General features: G+C 36.5%; 1 long non-coding RNA gene across 2 annotated transcripts in view; it reads right to left on the bottom strand.

The window, feature by feature from the left end:
* Positions 1–11,112: 11,112 nt before the first annotated feature.
* LOC110356338 (uncharacterized) overlaps positions 11,113–19,811 on the bottom strand; it is a 91,658-nt gene continuing 82,959 nt past the window's right edge. For both annotated transcript variants that reach the window (XR_002409511.2, XR_010472452.1), the window contains exon 3: positions 11,113–13,060. This is a non-coding gene — a long non-coding RNA (uncharacterized LOC110356338). The remainder of the gene's footprint in view (positions 13,061–19,811) is intronic.

The following is a 19,811-nucleotide window of genomic DNA, read 5'->3' as shown; positions in this document are numbered from 1 at the left end:
TGGCATGCATAACAGGAGTGGTATATTAAACTTCAAAATTATTTTGTCCTAAACCCAAATAAGGGTTTGCGTAGAGATTAAGGATGTCTAGCGGCTGATATCTTAGTACAAGAGCCTGCACATGAAAGCTTGCTTTCCTCTTTGCTCACCATGCTGATTTATTCAGAATTGTGTCTGAATGCATTTGCCTGTCACAGAGTCTCTCCATGGTGCCTTCATTTTTAATCAATGTTCAACAGAATCTGATTTTCTCTCCTGTCATCACCTAGAAAGGGGTTTCTGGTAAAAGGAGAAAACACGTCAAATAAGCATTTAAAATATATCAGGTGTGATTTTATATGCTTCATATGGAAGGCTTATCATTGGTTTGAATATGAGTCAGATCAAGCCCTTTGAATATTTTGCTTCAGAAGCCACATACTTGGGTATGGGTCACTTAAATGTACTGCATGGACTGCAACGGTACTTTTTGGAAGTAGTTGCCCCAGGTCTAGGTGAGTTCATGCTATGCAATGCAGTCTTATCATAACTGACTGTGTGTCTACATTGCCAGTTTAATATTTTGCATATAACTATTTCTGTTCATTTTTAGGCAAAGTCTAACTAACATTTTGCAGGAGCAATTATTAGATTCATCACAGTTTAGAAAAAAAGTCATGATTCTATTTGTAATTTTTTTCCTTTTTTTTTTTTTTTTTTTTTTTACCATTAACAGCAGAATTTTAAAACCTATTCAATTGATCCCACAAACAATTTTTACTTAGCTAAACTGTTTCTAAGTATCTGCATGTCAAAGTTTGTTTCTGCATATTTGCTTCAAGGGAGTATAGATCAGTTTTAGTGCAAACAAAACTTAAGAGAACTGGAAGCACAGCTAGCAAGTAAGCACCACGCAGCTGCTCGCTCACTTCCCCACAGCGGCATGAGGAGAGACTCAGAAAAGTGTGAAAACTCTTGGTTTGAGATAAAGGCAGTTTACTAAGTAAAGTAACAACCATGCATGCAAGCAAAGCAAAACAAGGAAATCATTCACTACTTCCCATCAGCAGCCATCTCCAGGAGAGATGAGCTCCATCACATGTAATGGTTACTTGGGAAGACAAATGTCATCACTCCAAATGTTCCCCCCTTCCTCCTCCTTCCCCCAGCTTCACATACTCTGCATGAGGTCATATGGTGTGGAACATCCCTTTGGTCAGCTGTCCCAGATGTGTTTCCTCCCAACTACTTGTGCACCCCCAGCCCACTGGCTGGTGGGGTGGTGCGAGAACCAGAAAGGGCCTTGACTCTGTGTAAGTGCTGCTCAGCAGTAACTAAAACATCCCTGTGTTATCAACACTGTTTCCAGCACCAATCCCAAACATAGCCTCATGTTAGCTACTATGAAAAGAATTAACTCTATCCCAGACAAAACTAGAACAATAGCATACAGGAAAAAGAAAACTAGCATAGGCCTGCCTATCAAACAGCTTCCCAAACATTTTTGAGTTGTTTTGTGTTATCTCATGAGTTAAGGTGGAATCTTTCTGAGTAGTGTATATACAACTGAAAAATATTAATGATGCCATTCGAGAGAAGATCACTGTTGGACTGCTTGTATGATGGTTGTGGTGTTTGCCAGGGAACAGGGTGTGGTGTTCAGATGATGCAGAACTTAATAAATGAAGTGGTAGGATAGAGGTATGAATTAAACCACTCCAGCTAGTGAAAAAAGAACAGTTTCTGAAGTTAGTATAGATAGCACATGAGAGTTAACTTCTATCATCATTCAGTAAACTCAGAACACTCTACATAGGAGAGGAAGATTTTTCTGTCATCATGAGATGATTAGATGGGTAATCCAGAACGTTGGTAAACATCTACCCCACAAACAGCTAAACATCACAGGTTACAAGATGATGCCCAGATGCCTATAAGCCATTAATATATTCATATCTCAACACCAGAAGCAGAAAGAGAGCAATAAAGGCTGATGTTCTAAAATATTTTCAGTGCAATTATATAAAACAAAGATTGTATGAGAGAATAGTATGACAAGCTGTAAGCAGGGAAAATTTGGAAACAATGCTGATATTGAAGAATCCATAGAAAAAGTAGAAGATTTGAAGTATACATGTCTTCTTATTACACTGGAAAACGTAACAAGACAAAGTGTGTTCAGGAAAATTGACACTGTAGAAAGAGAACTTCCAACGTTGTTAAAATTATTCTCACACAACAGTTCAGAGGGACAGATTAGCTTTTGGTGCTGTAAATCAGCAAATTAAGGCAAAGGATCTTAAAGGAAATCTATCATTCACTAAGGGCCTCCAAGGAAAATGTTTTCATACAATGATAGAAACTCAGACTTGTTGATATTTTAAGATATGAAAAAATTAAGAATTACTCAAAATAACCAAGCACCTGGTTTCAAATCCTAATTTCTACCAGAGAAATGTGCCTTATAGCAAAAAAAACCCTGACCAAACAAACAACCCTTTTGCATGTTCATCAGAGGCCTTTTAGGAGGCAAATTTAGTCAGAACTGTTTATGTGCTGTAGAACTTAAAAATGGCCAATGCGTCCAAAGCGTCGCCAAGCTGACGGCATAACCAAGACAATTCAAAATGGGGAGACTATCAGAAGGCCTTCCATGAAACTTTAAGTGCATCTTCAAACACCATAAACTCTATTTTTGACAGAAACATATGTCCAGTAGCATCATTCATCCTTCACAGTTCTTTATGCCTCTAATGGTTGGTGCAAAGAAAGACAAAGATGTTGCAATATAGTGTCATGTGTTTTTTGATATTTTTATTTTAAGTTATCCACTGAAGACCTGTGCAGATACCCAAAGGATATAAAAAGCAGAGAAAATAGAGCAGGAAAGTAAGAGTAAGAGTGTTGTTGTAAGAGTGTTTACAAATTCCAGAAATGCATAGAGGAGCACTCTCAAAGCTAATTCATAAAGTGTGTTACTAGACTTTAAAAAGGATTACATCCACTGAGATACAGGACAACTAGTCTAGACTGTAACAGAAATACTGACTGTAGAAAAACAAGAAAGGTAAACCATGAATAAAATAAATATTTAGATGGAAAGAATTCTACTAGTCAACCTTCCTCTTTTTGCCACCCAGAACACTCTGTGCTACAGAATCTGGTGCAGAGTCATTTATATAAAGAATACTTTTTAGGCCTTAAAAAGGGGGGAAGAGAGTGGGTCTTTTTACTTGAAAGCAGAAGACAGAGTTATAAATTTGAAGAGACAAACTGACCCTCAAATACAAGCTATGTTTTATCATGATGACAGAAACATAGGGAAGAATATCTAGAATCTATCAATGAACATAACAAGAAGCAACAGGGTAGCTGATACAAGATTATTACTGAGATCATAAATAAGAGCCACCATAGATTTTACAGTGTGTGTCCTACTTGACTTTGGCATGAGCAGCATAAAGTACGCATAAATTCTGGATTTATGGGAGGCAAAATAAACAACTAAGGCAGTATAAAAATATGAGGATGACTGTGTCATTTTCTCTCTCTGATAACTCTAGCAAAAAAAAAAAAAAAAAAACCAACAACGTCAAACCTGACATAGCAGTAACAAAATAAGAAAACAAAGAGAATAAAAACATTCCTTAATGAAAAAAAGGAAAAAAAATACCCACAGATTTGGTTTTGGTTCACAGAAAGAAGATGAAGCACAAACAATTTGTTTGCTCTGCAGTTCATAAACAAATTTGTAAGTGTCTGCTAATTCATATAAGCTGGTTGGTTGAATACAGTGCACCTGAAACATCATGCAATAGAGGTCTATACCTCTCTTATAATTTGGGCCTTTGGCAGAAGCTCTCATGCTTAAAAGAGCACAAAAACACACCCAGTGTTCCAGCAGCACAAGTCTGTTCTGAACAATTTTCCACTCTAGCTGTCTAGTCTCAGCATGCCAGTTTCTCCTTCAGTATCTTTGTTCTCATAGCACAGAGGAACAGGTGAGAGGAACCCAATTTCACAAGTCACAACTGGTCTTCTAGTCGTATCTGTACAGAGGGGAGTTCCACAGGAGCACAACAGCTGCCTGGCCCAAAAGCCATTGGTGTAGGTTTTGATGCACCATCAAAATTGTCCATCTTTCCATGTTTTTTAAAACATAGTTTATATTTTTTGTTTGTTTTTGTTTTGTTTGTTTTGTGTTCTTTTCTTTTGGAGTGCGGTTTTTGCTATGCTCGTGCAAAAGTAACCAGGAAGAACAAGATTATCACTAACACTTTGCTGATAAATTGTTCCTAGAAAAGTGAAATAGCGTAATGACAGATTCTTCAGATGATAAAGTGGGAAATGAGAAAACTACTTGTAAAGGCAACCTTATTCAGAAAGCTCATTTGTTCATCTGAAAATCCTTTGGCACATACACTTATGAAGTGGTGGGGGAAAATGAATCAGTCTCATAAGAAACTGTAGCTGAAGACCAGGAGAAAAATGTAGCTACAGGATAACAACACAAACTAGGAGTCTTAGTGTTCTCCAACTTTTATGTAAGCAACAACCATGAAACTTGGCTTTACCAGGGACTGTGGCTGGCCAGGAACTCACATTTATTGAAAACAAGACACCGCAACTCCTCCACAACCTCCACCCCATACTCTGGGCTGCTTATAGCATCAGCAACATCTTGTTGTTCAGCTGACACCTGTGAAAAATGCAACCCTGGTTGCTGGCCTTGGGCTTTATTGCTACTTCACTCCAAATAAAACTCAGCAGTGAAAATATGACACTTTACTGGTAATTATCAGACAGTAAAAATTTTTAATAGATATCCAGAGTACGATTTTTTCTCTTTGCAGTTTATTCACCAAATGTTTCCGGTATCAAGGCAGCAGCTAAAGAATTGTGCTAAAGAATGAGAATATCTGTGAGGGTGGAGAAGTGGGGAAAAAAAATAAAAAGGCAACCCAACACTCTGAGGAGACTTATACTGAACTATTCATGAGGAAACAAGGAATGGAAGGTGCAAATCAGGGAAGCTGGTTGGATGTAATTCAGACAAACATGGTGCCTGGATAGTATTCCCTGATTTCTGGTTCTCCTAACCTAATGTGCGGAGCTATTCGTTTTGAATGGTAGCAGGGATTAAATCAATAAAATTGTAAGGAAATTAGAAAGATTCCATGATCCTGTTGCATTTACTAGAGCATGCTCTATGTCTGCAGAAGTCACAAACCATCATATAGATATTAGCACAGAATTATTTACCTGGTACAGAATTCCCTAGAACCTCTCTGAAGCTATTTATCAACAGGACCTCAAATTCCACATTTTACCAGCTCTGGAGAATAGCAGAAACACAATGCTATCAGTGTGCCAACTCCTGCTGCTATTGCAAAGTAATTTCTTGGCATACTACCAACTGGTGTTCCTTTGCAAAGCCAGTTCAGTTCTGCTGTGATTATCTATTTTGGTCATCATTATAGATTTATCCTGAAAATGGATGGACTGCTGCTTTTTTTTGTCTGTTTCAGGCCAACATCTGAATGTTTGGTCTGTATTTAATGCAGCTAGAACGATTTCACCTTCAATTTATTTGACTGGGCTATACCACAGAGACCCGTAATAAGGACAAAGTGAAGGCACTTCCTGGCCAAAATTCACAGACAGTTTAAGAGTATGGGGTTGGAGAAATGGATTTGGGACTGACTGGGGGCACTGTATCTTCAAGAATGATCTTTCAATGCACAGACACCCTGTGCAACTCAGTATGCTTTACTGCTGCTCAAAAAAGCAGGAAGTTCAGGTTAGAACTGAAATAAAGTGCTTGAGCTTAGTAAAATTTGCAAGATCAGTCCAGCTCTTCTGCTTGCTAAAAACAATCTGCATACAGGTTTTTTTCAGCATTTGAAACAACATGAGAGTAACACAGTTGACGTTAAAATGTCAAAAGCAAATCTGAACACAACCTCAGCACTGTCACACCACTCCTTGCTGTTGTTGAAGGGAGGTACACAAGCAGTTGTATTTACACAAGTTACTGCCAAATAACCAAATTGCACTAAATAAACAACATAGGAATACAAAGAAAGGCACGGAACAGTAGCTGGGCTTCACAATTCTTGTCTCCACTAGAAAGTGAATAAATTTCTATCTTAAGGAGTTTTGGTTTTGAATTTTTGGGATCTGAAGACATTGCTCTATTGGACTAACATCCCATGAGTCCAGTGAGGGTTAGTATCTGGCTGCAGGAAGGGAAGGTACAAGTGAATACAGGGCTTTACTCTTCAGTAAGTGAAATGTTAATTTTTTATTAACCAGATTTACCTAAAACATTTTGCTTCCAGTTATTTAAATTGAATGCCATTTTTTAACCAAACAAATGAACAAGACTGTCTAATGAAATAGCAAAGTGAAGCTTCTAGGTCTAAGAAATGAGATTTGGGTGTACTCTGCAACCCATAGGCCCAGACACAGACACGGTCAGCATCCTACTGCCGTGCTGAAGCCAGGCTCAGTATGTGGTTTCCTTCTCTTGCCGGTCTACACACAAGTTTGTTTCCATGAGATGGAAACTTGAGCCTCAGGACTGAAGACAGCTGTAGTGTGCTTTAGCTACATCTTTGGTGTGAAGGATAAAGTAAGAACAACCTTGGGTAAAAATACTGGAGTACTCCTGCCCAATGGTTTAGACTTACCAGCTTATCACAGATGCCTAAGTTTTAAACACAGGAAAATATATAAAATCCCACAAATACAGGTAATGTGGAGGAGACAGTTTTACACGTCTTAATGGGAGTAACATTACAACATTGTGACAAAGCTGAGGTCTCCTAATTAAATAATGTCCTCCTTCTTCTGATGAACTTTTATTGCTTTAAAGGAATTGAACTTTTGTTGACATAAGTAATGAATTTTGCTATTTCACAATATTTTTTTTAATGATAGAAAGCACTCTAGTACTCTGGTCACTTTTGTTTAGCAAACATCCTCTATGTGCCCTAGCAGATACTTTACTGGCTCCTTTGTTCTCTCAATGTTATTATTCTCAGTGCAGCTTAAACAGGTGCTTTATATTGTTTATTCTAACTCCTCTAGTTATTAATTTAAGCAGAAAACTACTTGGGAATTAAAAATCAGAATATAATAATTTTTTATTTGCTTTGAATTGCTTTCTGCTTTTGAAAAATATCTGAAAATCTACTTTGATTGAAGGTGTTCTGCCTTCATCAGACAGAGTAATTCGTGAAGATGGTTGTATTTGACTATTATAGAAACTGGCAGATAATAATGACTTTCATGAAAGATTTGTCAAATTCAAGGTAGTAGTCATCAAAGTTTGTTGTTCCTGGGAACCTTCTGGAATAATAGAATACCTAGTTGCCAAAAAAACCCACACAGCATATCTTTCCATCTCTTTGGGCCCTTCAAATTCAGGGGAAAAAAATAATAATCAAAACATTTATCACTCCTGTGGTCAGAATTTTTTCCTTTCATACTTCTAACACATCGTTGGTTTTCCTCTTTAAGTCAAGAAACCAGAGTAATAATCAACACTTCTCAATTATTTATACCAAAGAGTAACCTATTACTATAATTTAAGGAGAAAGTTTAACTTATCTTGTTTCATTACTGGCTCCTGAATAATCTTGTCTTAATGCTAATACGGTAGCTGTAACTAATTCATCTGATGTCAATAGAGAATTTTACCTGTGGCTGTATTAGGATCAGGATTTCATTTAATGTCTTTAAATCAAAGTCTAAACAAGGAAAAAATGTGAAGAGCAAAACCGATTCTAGCTGGGTTGTATTCACTGGATCCTGGTGGAGCATTGATAAAATAGTACGAAAATAGCTATGCTGATGAAGTGGAAAAAATAGACATTTGTGATGTCTGTATGTCAGGAAAGAATTGAGAGCTATCAGTATGAATTTTTCTCATCATTTATAATATAATTAAAGTTTGTTTTCTGTGGTGAGAAAAACCGTTTCAGTCTAGAACATATTTATCTGGGGAAAGGAAGCAGAGAAGCAGCTTCTTTTTTCCCCCTATGCCCTCAGGAGTAGTAATTTCTGGTCTGTCCTTCTGTGTTTATTTACCTTTAAATCTCTTCTTGCTCTCCTCATTAAAATTCTTAAGAGTTAGATGGTTTTCTCTTCGAAAGACAAGCCTTATGTTTGTGAACATAGACAAAAACTTCTCTTTTAGCTCCTATAACAGACTTTTGACCTTCAGCAAAAAAGGCCAGAGGCCATAAAACCTGAAATGTTCCCATAGAGATGAAAAACAGAGATCAAGGGCATTGCCCATGTACCTACAACATCACATGGTTATTTTACGGATTTAGTTGGATTAAGGTAGTAAATTGAGCTGAAAAACCTGTTAGTTAACATTTTCTACTAAATATACTCTGACTATAATGGAGGAGAAAATTAATGTTGAAGAATGAGTTAGCTGGTTGCTGTCAACTTAAAGCTTGACCACAACTAGATTAAATGCTCTTCATTCATCTGTGTGTACCTTAGTGCCAGAGTTGGACCAATGAAACATTTACTTTACAAATTGTTCCTTTAAGGAGCTGTTTGCACCAACCGTTAGCACAAGACATCCTTATCTGCTCAATTTATGAGCCCATTTCAAAAGTTCCTGCAAACCTAGTGCATTCTCAGTATTCAATATGAAATGCTCATAACTCACTCCGATGAAAACCAATTTTCTCTAGAGAACTCAAAAGCTTTTCTTCTTGGTGAGAGCAATTTCCAAGCCGTATGTCAAGTTTCAACTCCCAGCACTTTCGGCTGTAAAAGTGTTTAAAAAGTGACTCTCTTTATAAGTATAAATGCATATAAATTATATACATATATGTTTTACTTTGGTATAGAAATTCTTTTACCCCTCAGTTTCATGAACAGCTAAATTACCTTCACTCAAGACTTCCCAGGCAAAATAAAAATATAATCAGCTTCAAGGAGAAACAGAGTGGAATATCTGAGAATCAGAGATGAAACTTCAGAAAGCAATGAAACCTGACAGACAGAAATGGGAATCTTACAGTTATTTTTTCCTGCTTTTTCTGTGGTGCAAAACAAAGCGCTTCCTTTCCAACACTTTTGGTCAGATATTATGTAAGCATGTAAATGCTTAGAAGTTTATCCAAATTCATATAGGCCTAAAATACTTTTTCATATATATTTGATACATAGCATGTCATAGTTACATTATGCTATATGCATATCCAGCCTACAAGTGTGCATATTAGCTAATCTGAAAACTACATCTATTGTCAAGTATACAACATGGCATATATAATCCACATCAAAAATAGACTGTTTTGCTCTATGCAGTCAAATGAAATTCTCTTTTGTTTCTGTTTTGTCTCCCATGATCTTCCTTTCATTCAAGCAGTACCAATTAAACAACTTCATTTCCATTGTAATATCTTACTTATAGTACGTACTGAAAACAAGAAGCAGAAAATAAATACTTTTAAGTACTCCAAATGACAAAATATTGTATTTCTCGGCAGAATAGTTTCTATACGTATTTGAATATGTGAAATACATATACAAATAGATCCATGCTTCCAGATTATTTTACAGCATCTTTTAAGTTAGATTTACATTTTAGAAGAACGCAACAAAATTTGAGCAAAACCTAAGTCATGGTAGTGGTTGCACTTAAATCCTTCCTTGTACTAGCTCATCAAACAGAAGCATACTTTACTTGTGCAAAAAAAGCTGTCAGACCTTTGACTTAATACACGAATAGATCTTCTAGTTATTTGAGAAAGGCGACCACAACTACAAATCAAGTACTTGGGCTGGAACTCAACCCAGTCATGAAATATTCAGATGACTAATTTACAACGACACCTGAAATGGGTTGTAAGCTGGGTTACTTCTCTCGAGATTTTTGTTCAAACTCATCTGGCAAGCTTATGTATGAACTGAAGTAACAGCAGTGCCCCAGAAACTGCAAAGTAAAAGTGAAGAAACTTCAGCAGATGAAAAACAACTTAAGTCTAGGAAAAAGGATAATGGAAAGAATGCAACAATAAGAGGTACGGGAGTAAGAGGGAAAGAGGAAGAGTGTGATAAGAAAGAGATGACAAATGTCAAAATCTTGCAAAATCTCAGGAAGACTTGAGGTAAACCTCCTTTGATTGGAAGGTAGGAACAAATGTGGTTCACATTGAGCCAATGCCTTTCATAGGTATAAACTCTCTTTGTTAGGACCTCTTCATTTTTGCAAGCTAAGTGCATGTGTGAAGTTTGTAATCTATAACAGTCACCACTGAATGGCTTATTAATTACATTTCTAAGTCATTCAGCACTTAAAGAGGCACAGGATGGTGTTATTATGCACTCCTCTCCCTGTGAACTGGCAGAAAGAGAGGAAGAAGTGATACAACTGCAGTGGGTTAGTGCAATGCAGATACACAGGTCTGTGACAAAATCTGTTCCTTCCCACCCCACCTTCCTATTAGAGTTTAGAAAGACTTTTTGATGAGTAGAAAATAGGAATAAAGAATGACCCCTTTCTGCTAGCTCCTGAGAACACTCACAGAACTGAGTCTCTGGTGATAATAACAAATCCATAAAATTCTAGCAGTGCAGCTATTTTCAGCCCTGTCTGAAGACCACAGGGAATTCATTCGTCTTGGGGCTTTGCCATTTGATTGCTACAACAGCATCTTGTGGGGAGAACCTCACATCTTAGTTTCACTTCAGTCTTCTGTAGGAGCTGAAGACCATTTTACTTATTGTCAGCAAAAATAATGGTCAATTGAGGTCAGGATTGTAAAAATTACGGGACTGAGTACGTTAATAAATGCCCCTCCATTTACCACAATTTGACCCCGATAGTCGCCTGATTCTTAATAAACAGTAATTCACGTAAATATACTGAAAGTAACACATCTTTGCATGCCAGGGTCAAAACAGTCACTTTATCAACTGAAAATGAGTGAATATTCTTGAAAGCACACACTAAGCACCTTTGGCCAGTGACAGCTCTGGGTAATGGATGTGCAGATGGAACTAGATGTGTTATTTTCTCTGCCTGTCCAAGCAGATCGCTGTGTAGTTGAGAACGGTTGCTGGGTCACAATCACAGCAGCTGATACATAAAACCAGGGGTTTACTTATTATTGTATGATAGGGTCCCTAGAAATCCTACACTGAGCTCAAGACTCACTTGTACTAGGCACTCTGCAGAAAAACACATATCAAGAAATAATTCTTCCTCGGTGACAATCTAAATATACATGGTTACTAGTGAGAGAAGAAACAGAAATTAAGCTGAAATCCAAATAAATCATCCAACTCCTTATAATTCATCAGTTCAGTCACAAATAACATTCAAGCCTCCACACTCATTTTCCTCTATTCTAAATGAATATAATGCAATTTCTCACTTGTTATTTGCTTGTATAGCAAACTTTCAGTTACTCTTAAATATTACACTTTTTGTTGACAGAATATTCAATTCTTCTATGTCATATGTTTCTATTGTTTGCCTCCTTTAGTTTTTAATGATGTGCACTTTCATTCGTTTACTATCTAGTAGTAATGGGTACATACCCAAGCAGCCAATAGACTTAAAAAAAGATATTGCTTCATTTTCAAAAAGGTTGGAGTGCTCAGCTTTATTGCTTATCTTATTGTAATAAACAAGATCTGATGGCGAGATCAGACCCCGCATAGATGATTCCTGGCATTTAGATACTGCATTAGAGTAGGGAGGAAAAGAATTCTATCATCTCTGAACATTTTGGAGAGACACTGTTCTTCCACTTCTAGTGTGCACGTAAAATTGAAAACCTCAAACACCGTTGCAAGTTCACTCTCATACACTTTGAGTAATTTGAAAAGTTTCAGTTTGAACTCAACCATTGTAAACATACCAATGTTTTTTTGTCAAAATTACCTAACATTTTAAAACAAGAACTTAGTCAAATAAACTAAACAAGAACAACAACCCCAAACAAACGCCAATCAACCAAACACCAAAAAAAAGCCCACTCCACATTGTCTTTCATTCTGCAGATTGCAAACACTTTGCTCTGACAAATTACAAATTTTTTTTTTCCTTTTCTTTCCACTTCCCTTCCCCTTCATTTCAACAAATTCATATTTGATATCAAAAGATACCTCGAAAATTCTTGGTCAGTTCAAAACTAAGCTTATAAGTGCCAGAGGCAAACAGGCTCTGTGGCATCACTGGAGACAGTGGTGCCATTTCCACACAACTTATTATCTACATGAAGTTCTTGATGCAGTAAAAATGAAGATCTGGAGGCATTCAGCCATATTGAAAGATCGTGTGTAAACAGATTAATATCTGATAGTCCAGAACTCTGTGAATTTTGACTGGCCAGAGGTACACCCTTGGTGTTGTTCAGCTCCTGTGTATTTGTTAACATAAAGGCAGGCTTAGTCCTACATATATTAACAATGTTGATTTCTGTTTACTCTTCAGTCCTCTGGCTTACATGTAACATGTATTCTCAAACAAGACTGTGTATTCTATTTGAAAGTCTTTGAATGTTCTCTTACTAGGGGAAAGGATACAAGGCATTATTCCAATAAAATCAGTAAACAAAGGTCCTAATGTTTTCTAATTAACATGGAACCAATAGTAACATAATCAAAAAGTTTTTGATTAAGCCTTTAAATGAAACAAGTCAATTAAAATATATTCCCCACTCTCAGGCAAGGTGGAGCAATAACAGCAAAATGCTAGCTCTGTCAAAACTATCAAATTAATCAAATACATTTTTACATTACTTGTAGTGTTCTGTTATCCAATCCAGTTTATTAGTTACAAAGTGTTGGGAAGAGGCCAGTGTCGCACTCATTTTGCTCAAAGTGCATATCAAAAAGCCAACAATGTTGCAGTTCTAATAAAATTAAGCACATACATGCAAGATAACCATTGACAGGCCATCCTCAGATCAGTTATGCTCCTGTGTCGTTTACAGATATTCCGTACCACTGGCTCTCATCTTCCAAATAAGTTTTGATGTGTGGGCATGAAGTCTTCCTGTAGATCTCCTTGTTTGGCCAATTTAACAGAACCTAACAACTGCAAACACCGGGTTAATGACTAAGTCATGATTTTACATGTGTAAATCAATGGCAAGGATTCAGGAGCAAAGCCCCATAAACTGGAATAAAGTGTAATTAAGTTTAGGACAATATTAGAACTAAGGGCTTGGTTTATGTATTCTTATAACCTCCTACAGAGTCTGTGGCCACTTTGACGGTTTATGAAATATTAGTATAAGCAAAACCAAAACATATCACCACTTCTACATGTCCAAGAAAACTAATGTATCAGAAATACAATAAACACCAGCTGGGAATAAGAAGGATGTAATTCTCTCAAAGGTAATTATAATTTGGAAGTAAAAATTTAGATTTTTAGCCCAAGTAGAATTTACATTGGATTAAGTTACTTTTGGTGTGAGTCAACATGAATCATTCAGTTGAATGGAGTTTTATCAATTTATATCAACAGATGATTTATGCCATTGGCATTAAGCCCTCATAGGCTTCAAAATTCTCATATTTAAAATTAAGTGCTAGAATATTCACTTTAGTCATCGTATTATTTTGGAACCTTGCAGTGTGTCTTGGTCTCTTGGGTACAAAACCATACAAGCAGCAACTGCATGTAATAGGCATTTCTTCCAGATGATGGTAAAGACAGGCTTACTGAAAAATATACACCACAGCTGTAAAATCTTGCATTACAGCTGAAAACTTTAGTATAGCAAAATGAACAGAAGTAGCGGTCATGGCTGTAATAGTATCAAAGGATTAATTCCAGCAGTATCACACCTACACTTTCTTACAGATTGGAATAAAAAGCACCTGCATTTAGACTGCCAGAATTTTAGAGATATTAACTTTCTGGAAAAACATTTTAAATGTCTCAGAAAAATTATTGTTCTTTTCATTTCTTGGGGAATTTTTATGGTACCCCTCAAGGCGAATTAAACACACATTTGTGCTTAAATATAAAATGAAAAATTCAGGAATAATGCATTGGGCAGAGTCCTACACCTCAATAAGTGCTTCTACATGGAGTCTGCAAAGACATGGCACAAGCGTGTTCCTTATGTGCACCTGCACCAGCACCAATCCTGAGCGTGGTTCTGGGGGACACCTCAGCCCCAAAGGTAGCTCCGGGCGCTCCCATTCCAGGATGGCTACAAGGCAATGCTGAGGCTGTTTCTTATCACCAAGGGAAACTTTACACCCTTGAAAGGAGTCCTGTCTTTGGCATTCTTGCTGCCAGCCAATTTAACCCCTTCCTGTCATTGGGCCTTCTTGCCCTCCATGCCAAATCATTCCTTGGTCACAAATTGCTGAGTAGTTACAATTCGAATTTTCTCATCACAGTTCTGGTTTCCTTTTATTGTTCTGATTATTTGTGAAGCTTTCTAAAGGTTTCTGGTTTAAAACTTATTCAGAATACATTACAATGGACATGCAAATCAAATGTACACTACAATCTGTACACTACAGACAGATAATTATCTATGATTCAGTTTCAGCTAAAAAGAAGAGAGTTACAGTATGTATCATGCTGTCGTGTTTCCTGCTAAAGCTAAGGCTTGCTGCTATGTTCATTTACAAATTACCAGGCAACGGTTGTGGGATTACATCAGCAATGCAGTCTCACACAGGGCAATTTCACTCACATGCATTTTTTCCCCAGAAAGATACTATTGAAAGATACCACAAATGTGATTATTATACCTAGAAATAAATGTGCCAAATAGTGCAGCTAGACTTAAGTACTAATGAAGGAGAAAAGGTTCTTCAGGACACCACAAGAGCTAGAGATACTGGTTTGAAGCAAATGAAAACTAACAAGATCAAGTAAAATGATTGTTTCAGAGACATGCGCTTCTCCTTTCAAGGAACATGCTGGAAAATACCACTGTACACTATATCTAATAAATGTTCATTCTTTCAGATAGCAGCTGTTATCTATACAGCTATGCCGGAGAATTTTCAAGGGTGATGCTTTCAAAGGCAGATTTTATCCACCTTGATTAAAATATTTTCAGGAAAGTTTCTGCTTCGTGCATAATAGATTGGGCAGCAACGTTTTGAACCTTATTTCTTAGAGGTAACTCTTTCTTTCTCTCAAACCTGTGTAGTTACCATGTCTACATATAAGCAACAGTGAAAGTAAATGCTCAGGTGAGTGAGGACTGCAGGACCTTGTCTTTAAAAAAATAAATACATAGGCAGCCCTACATATATAAAATGACCTTATAAATTTTATCTCTGTTAAAACATAATACATACATTTTTAAATAACCATAAACCCATCAGAACATATAGAAGTCCATGAATAAACTGAAAACTATATTTAGCTATTCTGGGCAGGTGTCTCTTGAAAATCTTCAGATATTGGTAAGCAGCCTCATTTATCCAACAGTACCACTGATGATATCATCCTAACTTTGTGAATGGTATTTGCTAGAACAATTCTTGTGTATTTTCTGAGTGGCCTTATGTTTCTGCAATAAATACTGAAGCAGACTGACCTTTGAAAACTTGGTAACCTGGAATAAATTATAGTATATTATTAGTCACAAATTATAATAGCTACACAGGGCTAACTCCAGACTCATTTTGAAGGCTTGTTAAAACTGATGGGTGAATGTGCCAAGTATTTTCTGTGATACTTGACAATAGGGTGAGATACACACCACTACACCACTGAAAATCACATCTCTGTATATATTTTTGAATGTATTTCTCACGAAACAGTACTTTCAGCTCATAGTATAGCCAGTTGCCTTGTGTAAGTCACAGATGAGTTCTTACTGACCTAGTCATACTGTTTGAAATAGACAGACCACCGCTGAAAAAGGCCTCTCGTAGTTCACTTGTAAAGGAGAGATTAATGGAACTGACATTTTTGAGAGCAAAGATAAAGCTGAAAGTCAAGAGAAACAGATAAAACACACATCAGCAAACTATATTATTACAAAAGTATTTTCTTCTTCCATTTCACTTCATTCTCTGTCCAGAACTATAGATTTACATGAGATACCATAGGTATTTTTGCAATGAAACTGAGCTCTGGATGAATATGGCCCCAGCAAACACATGTTGGTCTGTATGAACTGTAGGCATGAAGCCAAATTATCTTTTCTTCACAGAATCAGCTCTACTAAATATCCAAGTTTAAAAACACAAGATGGTGAACTGAATATATCAGAGGGGTAGGTTAAGTAAGAAACTATTAATATCTAATTATAAATAAACTTGCAACACCCATGGTAGCCAGTGAAAAGGCTCTCCAATAAGCAGCCTGAGCAAGTTAGAAGCTAAGCAGAAGAACAAGAGATGAGAGGAGGAAGTTGCCTGAATCTTCCTAAATGACTCGCACTTTGCTCACATTAAAAAAATATGCTCAAAGTGGTTGTTTTCTTGTATACGACAAAATGTTCACAGTTTTTTTACCTGTTATGAGTTCAGAGACTGATCTATTTACTCCATGTTATCTAATAGCATCTCTACTTTAAAATGTATTTTTGCAGCCTGTTTTGCTGGCTGGATGTTGGGCCCTTAGCTGTGTCTGCTTATTTTGTGTGGGCTGCTCTTTCTTGGTCAAGCTAAAGATTTCCTTTCCATTTACATTCATTGTATTAAACCAGCAGCTTCAAGCCATAGGGAGGTTAGAGAATACAAAAGAGAGAGCCAAAATATTTAAGTGCTATGGAATGAGTTCTGATCACACACTGAATTCTCTTCCATTTTAGGGCATTTTCTTCCACTTCGGTTGCTTTACTTTTACAAATTTGTATGCTACAGAAATCTGAACTACTGTCTATTTTACAAAGCCCTTGTTTCCAAGGTACTTACCATATTGTTATTTATGGAAGTTCAACAGAACTGCATTTATCTGTTATTTTCCTTGCTATTATGTACCAGCTATATTTCTTTGTATAACTAACTACATTCCTCTCTTCTGCATGAGGTTTTCAGTCCTTTTCAGTTTTAACTCAGTTCACAGTATTTCCCTATCTCTCTGGAGTTTAAAGCTAATTTTTGTAAAGGATTCTGTGGAGTTGGATGGCACTGGCAGCCCCTTACAAACAGACAAATCTTGGGCTTTCACATCATTAGTGATGAGAAATATTTTGTACACTTCTGCTTTTATGAAATGCCAAAGTTACACAAAGCAATTTGTGAGACAAATACAAGTAGTTTGAATACGATTAAACCTAGTGATGTTACAGAAAAAAAAACGGAGAGCAACTAACAGAAGTGTGGTATTTATTTGAACAAAATCAGTGCTAGGAAACAAATATTTATTTTAACTCTGTTCTAATACTAGTTTTACCACTGAACTGCTGTAAATTCTGGACAAATAATAATCTTTTTGGGTGAAATATGCATCTTTGAAAGGTACTATAGAGTCTCTGGAAAGCAGTTAATAAACCATTATGATTATTTATAGACATGTTAAATATTTTACTGCCTATGAAACACATGCCAAGTGAAAAACAAGAGATTGCACAAGTCAGCTACCAAAATGTCACTTGAGAAACTGATACAGGAGAAGATTATAGAGTTGGATAATGTCTAGTGAAAACTGAATTTTGTCTATAACCTCATAAGCATAGGGGATGTAGGGGTCTAACAAATCCTTTAATTTCATGTGCTTGGGATTTCCTGCTGGAAGAGATAGGAGAGGAGGAAGAGTTGTACAGAAAGAGCAATTAAACTCAAATGAGTTTTGATACTCAGAGCTGCCACTAACTTGTGACTGACAGTAAAGTAAAAAGAGATTTAGCAGCATTTCCTTTAAAAAAAAAATCTCTGCATAGCCCAGTAAATATTCTTTTAGTCTATTGCTTTTCTTATTTTAAAACTAGGATTGACAAATGTGTTCTATAATAATACAAATCAATCAACAGAAAAGACTGAAGTTCAAGTTTAGCAGAAAATGCAAATGCTATTTCTACCCTGAATACACTAGAGTTAGTGGAAACTTCATCATCGAAGTGCTTTCTGCTGAATAAAACACACAAGTCATGACCCCTGATACTAAGGAGTGTATTATCTGAAGGCCAGCTCTTGTAGGCAGAATTCAAGTACTTTTGTAGGCTAAATATAAAACCGGTTTTGAGTTCAACAGAACTATTCACTTTATAAAGTTGGCATACTATAGATGCTTTTAGAATGAAGACCTCTTCCCACTGAAGTCAGCACCAATATTACCACTGACATCAGTGAGATTAGGTCTTGTCCTGGTTTTGTTAAAAACAAGTTTCTCTTTTAGTGATTTTGCTTTTCAGCTAAAGCTTCATATCAGCTGCATTTTCCTGGAGAACCAGATACATGTTTTGGTAAACATAGCAATGGAATGCGAAGTTATTGATAACAAATTGATGCACATCTCACAAGAGGGGCAATGAGAAACAAGTGACCAAGAAACTGACCAATGGAGTATAACATCCCATTCACGTGAATACTTCATATAAAAGTGGGAGATCACGAGGATCTCGTCCCTTTTCTTTATGGCTGACATTAGGATAGGACCTTGCTAGTCGTCCCTGCAAACTGAGGCCTAGTGAGAGACTGAATCCATCTCCGGTTGACTGCAGAGTCCAGTCCAGGACTTTGGGTGCCGGCTCTGCAGTTGCTGGAACTTTCAAGATTGGTTTTGTATATTTTGTATTATTTTCTCTATTCTTATTAGTAGCATTAGTAAAACATTGTTAATTTTTCCAACTCTCTTCTCTCTTCTTTCCCTCCCAATTGCCTGTCCTGAGTGGGAAGGGGGGAGAAGGAGGGGCTGAAGAGGGAAGGGAGGGGAGAGGAGGTTAACAATACATCTACCATGGTTTTATTGTCACCCTGCAACCAAAACCTCAAAAGGTCTATAACTTAAAAATTTCCCTGTAACGTATATATCTGCTCTGCTTTTGCCATAGGTAGGTACCTAGCTTAAATACCACTGTGCTTAAAAGAAAACAGGAGCATTTCAAAAACTTCTTAATTTAAAATTGGTATCTCTGAGTGGACAAAGTATTTTGTCTCTTTTATGCTTATAATATCACTAAACAGAGATGTTCCAAAAATTTTATGAGTAGCAAATTATTTCTGCTTTGTTAACAGATTAGATGAATTAATTAAAAAACCCTCAGCTTTTAGGAATGCATATATATTTTATGTAATCTCCTTGGATGTGTTTGAGCAAAGTAATAAAGGAACATTTATTGTTTCCCTAGCCTAAGTTTACAGGAAGTTGGAGAAATAACTGATCCAGGTCTCCCAGATCCCAAACTCATAATTATTTGAACAACCATACTTACTAATAATTTTATAGAGAGTTTAAAGGCTTATATCTCATTTGATTTTGGGTACATAAGGGTGGTACTTACTGCACTTGGATCTTTTGCTTAGTGCCACTTAAAAAATTGGCATTAACCCATGCTATTAAAAAGTGTGATCCAACAGGGAACATTTTGATCCTGGTATCTTTTTCTTTTACATATTCTTTATTTTTAACTGATGGCTTTAAAATATTACGACAATAAAAAAAAAATCTTTCATATTCTTAATATACTTAATACAAATATAAACTATTTCAGTTCTATCTTGAGATAGCTGATATCGTGCAGAGAGCTTTTAGGAACAATTGGTTTGGCTTAATGAGTTCTCTACCGAGGAATAAGCTGAGGAGCTCCTAACATGCTATTTTCCAATTTTTTTAATACTACAAGAAGAAAGAAATCGTATGTCTATTTCCTTTGGCAAGCTTTGAGCATCTACCCTTTCATCATTCTTTCTTCTTC

This window comes from Columba livia, chromosome 4 (genome assembly GCF_036013475.1).
Source record: "Columba livia isolate bColLiv1 breed racing homer chromosome 4, bColLiv1.pat.W.v2, whole genome shotgun sequence".
NCBI lineage: Eukaryota > Metazoa > Chordata > Aves > Columbiformes > Columbidae > Columba > Columba livia.
Note: the sequence above shows the minus strand (reverse complement) of the source record. Positions and strands in the feature narration are given on the sequence as shown.